The sequence below is a fragment of the Perognathus longimembris genome, chromosome 3, assembly GCF_023159225.1.
Source record: "Perognathus longimembris pacificus isolate PPM17 chromosome 3, ASM2315922v1, whole genome shotgun sequence".
NCBI classification, from domain to species: Eukaryota; Metazoa; Chordata; class Mammalia; order Rodentia; family Heteromyidae; genus Perognathus; species Perognathus longimembris.
The window spans coordinates 76,205,554-76,211,922 of NC_063163.1; positions in this window are offsets into that span (position 1 = coordinate 76,205,554).

Below are 6,369 nucleotides of genomic sequence, written 5' to 3' on the forward strand. Positions count from 1 at the left end.
CCTGTTCTTGCTGTCTTCTGCTGGGCCAGCCAGCTGTCCTCATTCTGGCCTGTGGGTCCCACTCGGGGTCAGGATCAGGTGTGACTGCTCCCTACCCCTCTCCCACCCATCCAGCAGGCTCCCTGCCTAGCCCAGCACAAGGGTGACCAGTCATCCCAGCTGGAGAAACAGGCACCAGAGCCCATGCCTCAGTTTCCCCGACTGCTTGAAGTATGTGCACAAACAGAGGGTTTGGCTTTGAGCTCAGGCCCAAAGCCATGAAATGCTTTGAACACAGCGGAGCCAAGGAAATACCGTCTGCTCTGTTCACAAAGACTTTTTCCTTATTATCAACAAAATAATTAAAAAAAATTAAATATGTGCCAGCAGGGCTGAGGCTTCTGGAAGGCACTGTGGAGTTTGCCAAGTGTTGGGCTGGCTTCAGAATGGGGCCATGTGGCTATTCTTGGGGGTGGCTGGGCGATAGGCCCAGGCAGGCTCACCCCCTCTGGGGATGAAAATGAGAATGAGGGGCTGGGGATAGGGCCTAGTGGCAAGAGTGCTCGCCTCGTATACATGAGGTCCTGGGTTCAATTCCCCAGCACTACATATACAGAAAATGGCCAGAAGTAGCACTGTGGCTCAAGTGGCAGAGTGCTAGCCTTGAGAAAAAGAAGTCAAGGACAGCACTCCGGCCCTGAGTCCAAGGCCCAGGACTGGCCAAAAAAAGAAAAAAGAAAACAAGAATGAGGAGACCAGAGTGGCTTCTCTGGGCCCTGCTGGGACAGGACTGGGACAGCGTTGGCCTGGAGCACACCAGACCTGAAAGTGTCACACTATCTGGTGTATTCACAGCCTGACCTGGTTACTGTTCTGCTCTAACCCAGCTTCACCCTGGAGCAAGCCTGACCTGCAACAGCTAAGATCCTTTCCCAAAGAGCTCCAGTCCTGGAGTACTGGAGCTGGAGTCTTCAGGCTCGGCTCCCATCTCAGTCCTTGCTGGTCTCCTGAGTCTTCCTTAGTGTGTGCCCCTGAAGAAGTCATTTTCCCTCACTGAGCCTCAGTTTCCCTACCCATAACCTGCACATGCAAACAGTGCTACTTCTCAGGTTTATATAGTAAGTATGCACTGAGTTCCTACACAAAACATGAAACCAGAAAATGTTTCTATGTGTTTCGTAAATGCTTGCCTTGTACACATTACTTGTGGCCAGGTGTGGTGGTGCAGACCTGCGATTTCAGCACTCAGGAAGCAGAGGTGGAAGAATCTCAAATCCAATCTCCTTCCTTCTCTTCCACCTAGCCAGATTCAGGCCAGCCTTCAGACCTTAACTCCTATGCATCCCTCCAAACCCCACCTCTAAATCAGGCGTTGATGGCTCATGCCTCTAATACTAGCTACTCAGGAGGCTGAGATCTGAGGATCATGGTTCAAAGCCAGTCCAGGCAAGAAAGTCCATAAGACTCGTATCTCCAATGAACCACCAAAAAAGCCGGATGTGTCCAGCCTTTAACACAAAACCCCGGGGATAGTTCCCCCAGATCCCCCCAGGTTCCAAGTTCAAGCCTCAGGACTGGCATGAAGACAAAACAAATCCCACCTCTAGTGTCCTCCTCTTCCTCCCTGGACCCCTTCCCTTTCCACTCCTAGCCATACCCCAGAGGTGGGGAGTTTGTGTGTCCGGCTCTCAGTCCTCCAGCCTCAGGCCTCAGGGTGGACATGCAAGCTACTTGACCCTTGCCCAGTCCACTTCAGCTCTATCTGGGAGTAGCCCCCAGGCCCTCGTGAGAAGGGATGAGGGGGACTCACAGACTGGAGGCCTAGGATGGGGCAGGGGCGGGGGGAGAGGACACGGGGGCTCATTTCTGGATCCTAGTTCAGGGTCCCTCAGCCCTCATTACCCTCATTTGCCAGATGCGCTAATTATCTCCTGGGGCCAGGTGGCGGGGCGGGACTGGCCCCAGGAGGTAATTCGGGAGTAGGTCATCAATTATTTTTGGCTTCCATGTCCTTGAGGCTCTGGCATGAATGCTAGTGAAGGGCAGAAAATGGGGCGCAGACTGTGGCTACTTTAGATGTATGCTCAGGACTCGGAGGGTGGAGGTCTGGAGGAGCAGAGATGGCGGTCTCTATGGGGCACTGGTAAAAGTCAATTTTCAACCTGGCACCATGGTGGGAATCTGTGAGGTCTTTGTGAGGGTGTTCAGGTGGGCGTGGGTTTGCATTATTTTGTGCCAATACTGGGGCTAAAGCTCAAGGCCCCTCTCTGTGATTTGGCATTTCCACCCAAGGCTAGTACTCTACCATTTGAGCCACAGCGCCACTTCCAGCTTATTGGTGGTTCATCGGAGATAAGATTCTCTCAGACTTTCCTGTGCGGGGTGGCTTTGAACCTGGATCTCAGATCTCAGCCTCCTGAGTAGCTGGGATTACAGGCTCGAGGCACTGGTGCCCAGAAAGTGGGTTTTGTTTTGAAGGTGCTGCCTGATAGAAACACCAGGCCCTGGGTATGGTGACCTCTCTCTGAGCCTCAGTTTCCCAGCCCCAAAGCTGCCTGATGGTGGCTGAGCTCCCAGCTCCCAGCCCCCCCCCCCGCCCCCCGCCAGCCCACACACCATCTGCACGCACTGTCTGCAGCCTGCAGGGAACAGTTGTGCCAACAGGCCGGTGCCTGCAGGGCTGGGGGCCGGTTCCCGTGAGGTGACCGCCCACAGGGGGTGTGGGGCTCCCATGTTCCTGAGGCAGCTGGTGACTCAGCCACCACAGCCTCCCTGCTGGGTCTGCTACGGGCACCCATCCTGTCCTGTCCTGCTTCCCTGCCAGCCCCAGGCCCACAAGACCCCCACGTGGGCTGCCCATGCCTGGCCCCTCTGTGGGAACACTGCTGTAGCCTTCCCAGCTCACCCCAAAAGCCAAGCCACATGAGCTTCCTCTAAGCTTTATTTTTTGTGCTGGTCCTGGAATTTGAACTCAGGGCCTGGGCTCTTTCTGTAAGCTTTGTCGCTTAAGGCTGGTGCTCTACCACTTGAGCCATAGCTCCACTTTTGGCTTTTGGCAGGCTGATTGGAGATGAGTCATGTGTGCTTTTGTTCTGCTCAAACTAGCTTTGAACCTCGATCCTCAGATCTGTTTCCTGGTAGCTCAAATTACAGGCATGAGCCACAGGCGCCTGAATCTTTGACCACCTGGCCAGCCGGAAACAGGGCTGAGCAGAGGGCGTGGCCGGGGCCCTCTTCTCCCTGGAGGAGGCTGTAAGAGGCTTTTATGGAAGGCAGCAGAGTGAGTGGAGGACAGTTGTGGCTGGCCGGCAGGAAGGAAGCTGTTGGAGCTGGTTTGTGCCTCCTGCCCTGCTGCTTCCTCAATTTGCTGACAAGGCAAAGCTCACTCAGGCCAAGCCCTGGGGAGACTAAGAGAAGGTTCCAGATTGAATCAGCTGTGGGTGTGGGCAGGAATCCTTGCCTCTGGGCTCTTTGTGAACAGGAACAGGCTTGTAACAGGGTCATTACAAGTCCCCTAACAAGGGCTGGGAATATGGCCTAGTGGCAAGAGTGCTTGCCTTGTATACATGAAGCCCTGGATTCGATTCCCCAGCACCACATATAGAGAAAATGGCCAGAAAAGTGGCAGAGTGCTAGCCTTGAGCCAAAAGAAGCCAAGGACAGTGCTCAGGCCCTGAGTCTAAGGCCCAGGACTGGCAAAAGAAAAAGAAAATAAAACTCCTCTAACAACTCCCTCTTAAGAAAACTCCCGGGGGAGCCGGGTGCCAGTGGCTCACGCCTGTAGTCCCAGCTACTCAGGAGGCTGAGATCTGAGGATCACAGGTCAAACAATGCTAGCCCAGGCAGTATAGACCATGACATTCTTAACACCAATGAACCAGCAAAAGCTGTAAGTGGAGCAGTGGCTCAAGTGATAGAGCACCAGCCTTGAGTGAAAAGCCTGAGTCCACCCCCCCCCAGGCCCTGAGTTCAAGTCCCAGGATCAGTACAAAACCCAAACAAATCCCTGAGTGCAGGGGTGAGCGCAGGGTTTCTGGGGCCGGGCGAAGTTGGTGTGTGTTGCTCGTCCCATGCCCCACTCGTGGAGGATCTTGGGTCCCAACCCCAGCACTGACCGTCATTCCTTTGTGGTTTTGGACTCTGGATGGCCAGCCAGCCCTCACTGGACACTGGTAGCTGCTCAGCCCTGGAAGCGGCTTCAAGTCAGGCATTCTTGCTTAGCATCCCAAACAGACTGGTGGCTGTAGCCATGTTTGCTTTGCTCTTGTCTCAATGCTGTACAGTGAATGAACTCACACACACAAACACATCCCACCCTCAGGCTTCCAAGCTGACCCTGTGAAGCAGACTGAGGCTCTGCATCCTGATTCATGTACCTACCGCATTTTAACCAGAAGACAGCCAATGCTGACCTCAAAAATGTGCCATCCCCTGCTCAAGCTTCCCAGGCGCTGGGGGTGATGAGCATGCCCCCTGCACCCAGCCCAGCTCCACTCTTTCTTTGCACTTTTACATTCCTCCTCCTCCCTTTCTTTGCTTCCTGGGGACCAGAATGTTCTTCCCCAGGACAAGAGCCTAAGGCCCCAGGTGGGATCTGAGGGAGAACATGGGGTGGAGGTGCATAAAACATGCCTGCCTCCTCGGAGAAAACAGCTCCCCTCAACACTGGAGGAAAGGAGGAAGCCTTCCCAGCTGCGCAAACAGGCTGCCAGTTCTTCAAAGTGTTCAATAAACCAGGGACCAGTGGCTCAGGCCTGTAATCCCAGCTGCTCAGGAGGCTAAATTCTGAGGATTATAGTTTAAAGCCAGCCCAAGCAGAAACATTTGAGACTCTTTTTTTTTGGCCAGTCCTAGGCCGTGAACTCAGGGCCTGAGCACTGTCCCTGGCTTCTTTTTGCTCAAGGCTAACACTCTGCCACTTGAGCCACAGCGCCACTTCTGACCATTTTCTGTATATGTGGTACTGAGGAATTGAACCCAGGGCCTCATGTATACGAGGCAAGCACTCTTGCCACTAGGCCATATTCCCAGCCCCCATGTGAGACTCTTATCTCCAATTAATCACCAAAAAGCCAGAAGTGGCCTTGAGTGCAAAAGCTTAGAGAGGACTTTGGGCCCCAGGACCAGTGCACACAGGTGCATGAGTGCACATGTGCGCACCCACACCCACACACGCGGTAAACAGTTGTGGGCCTTGGTTTCTCAATAGAAGAGGCCCCTCCCCAGGGCTGTGCTGTTGTCCATGCTTCCCTGAGGCTCTAGACAAGGGGTAGCTCTGCAGCAGAGGTGGCCTGAAGGTCATCACAGTGCCCTGGGCTGGAGCTGAGGGGACACTCATCCCAAGTGGGGACTCAGCCCTGCACAGGATGGAGTTCCAGGGTCCCTCTGTTGTTCCCTTTGGTGAGCCCCAGGGACACGTCTGGCAGGTGCTGGGATGGGGCGGGGTGGAGACTGGACCCTGCCAGCCACTGGGACAATGCTGCCCTTCCCCACAGGGGCTCCAAGACTCTCCCTAGCCCTGTGGATTCTGGGATGAAGCTCTTCTACAGAGCCTCAGTTTCCCTCCCTATATCATGGTACTGGGGACTGTAGGTAGACATCCCCAGGATGTCTGCTTTTTCTTGGGATGGGACTGAGCTCAAGGTGTGGCCAGGGAGCCCTCCTGCCTCAGCTGACAGACTTCAGCCAAGGGCTCCAGCTGGAGACACCCCAAGGCCCCGGGACAGAGGGGTGAGCGCAGTGGAGGAACGGGCACAAGTCTGGGTGGGGGTGGAGCCACCTGAGGAAGGAAGGGCTGCCTGATGCAGCCTGTGGAGTCCTGAGAGGTGACTGTGCCACGGGGTGCAGCCAGGAGCCCCATGGGTGGCTCTGGCAGTCTGTGGACCTGAGTGTCTTCTGCCAGCTCTGGGAAGGCAGGCACAGGAAGCTGGGAGCAGGAGGAAGGGCCTCATAGGAGCAGGAGGAAGGGCCTCAGACTATGTGGCCGGCAGTCCCTCCCAGGCTGCAGAGGCTTCTGAGGCCTGAGGAGCATGTACCCTGTCCTGAGCGCCCTGGGGCCAGCAGGGGAAACGAGGCTTCACGGGCTTCATTGGGGCCCTGTGCACATCATGCTACCTGCATGGCTGTGGGGACTGTCCGTCCAGGTGGTGTCCTACGCTCTGGGAAGTGCCCAGCAGTATCCACTCACTGGCTGTTGTGCTCAGGCTCTGAGTCTTGTTGGTGTCCAGCGTGTAACCCCCCATCACCAGAGCACACTTGGGGAGGAGCCTGGCGGCCTGCTTGGTCCTTGATGGCCAGCATCTCCCCAAAACACAGGTTGGGAGCCCCTTATCGGCCTCCTGTGGCTCTCCTGGAGCCCTGAGAACACAGTGGTAGCCAGCAGAGAGCAGG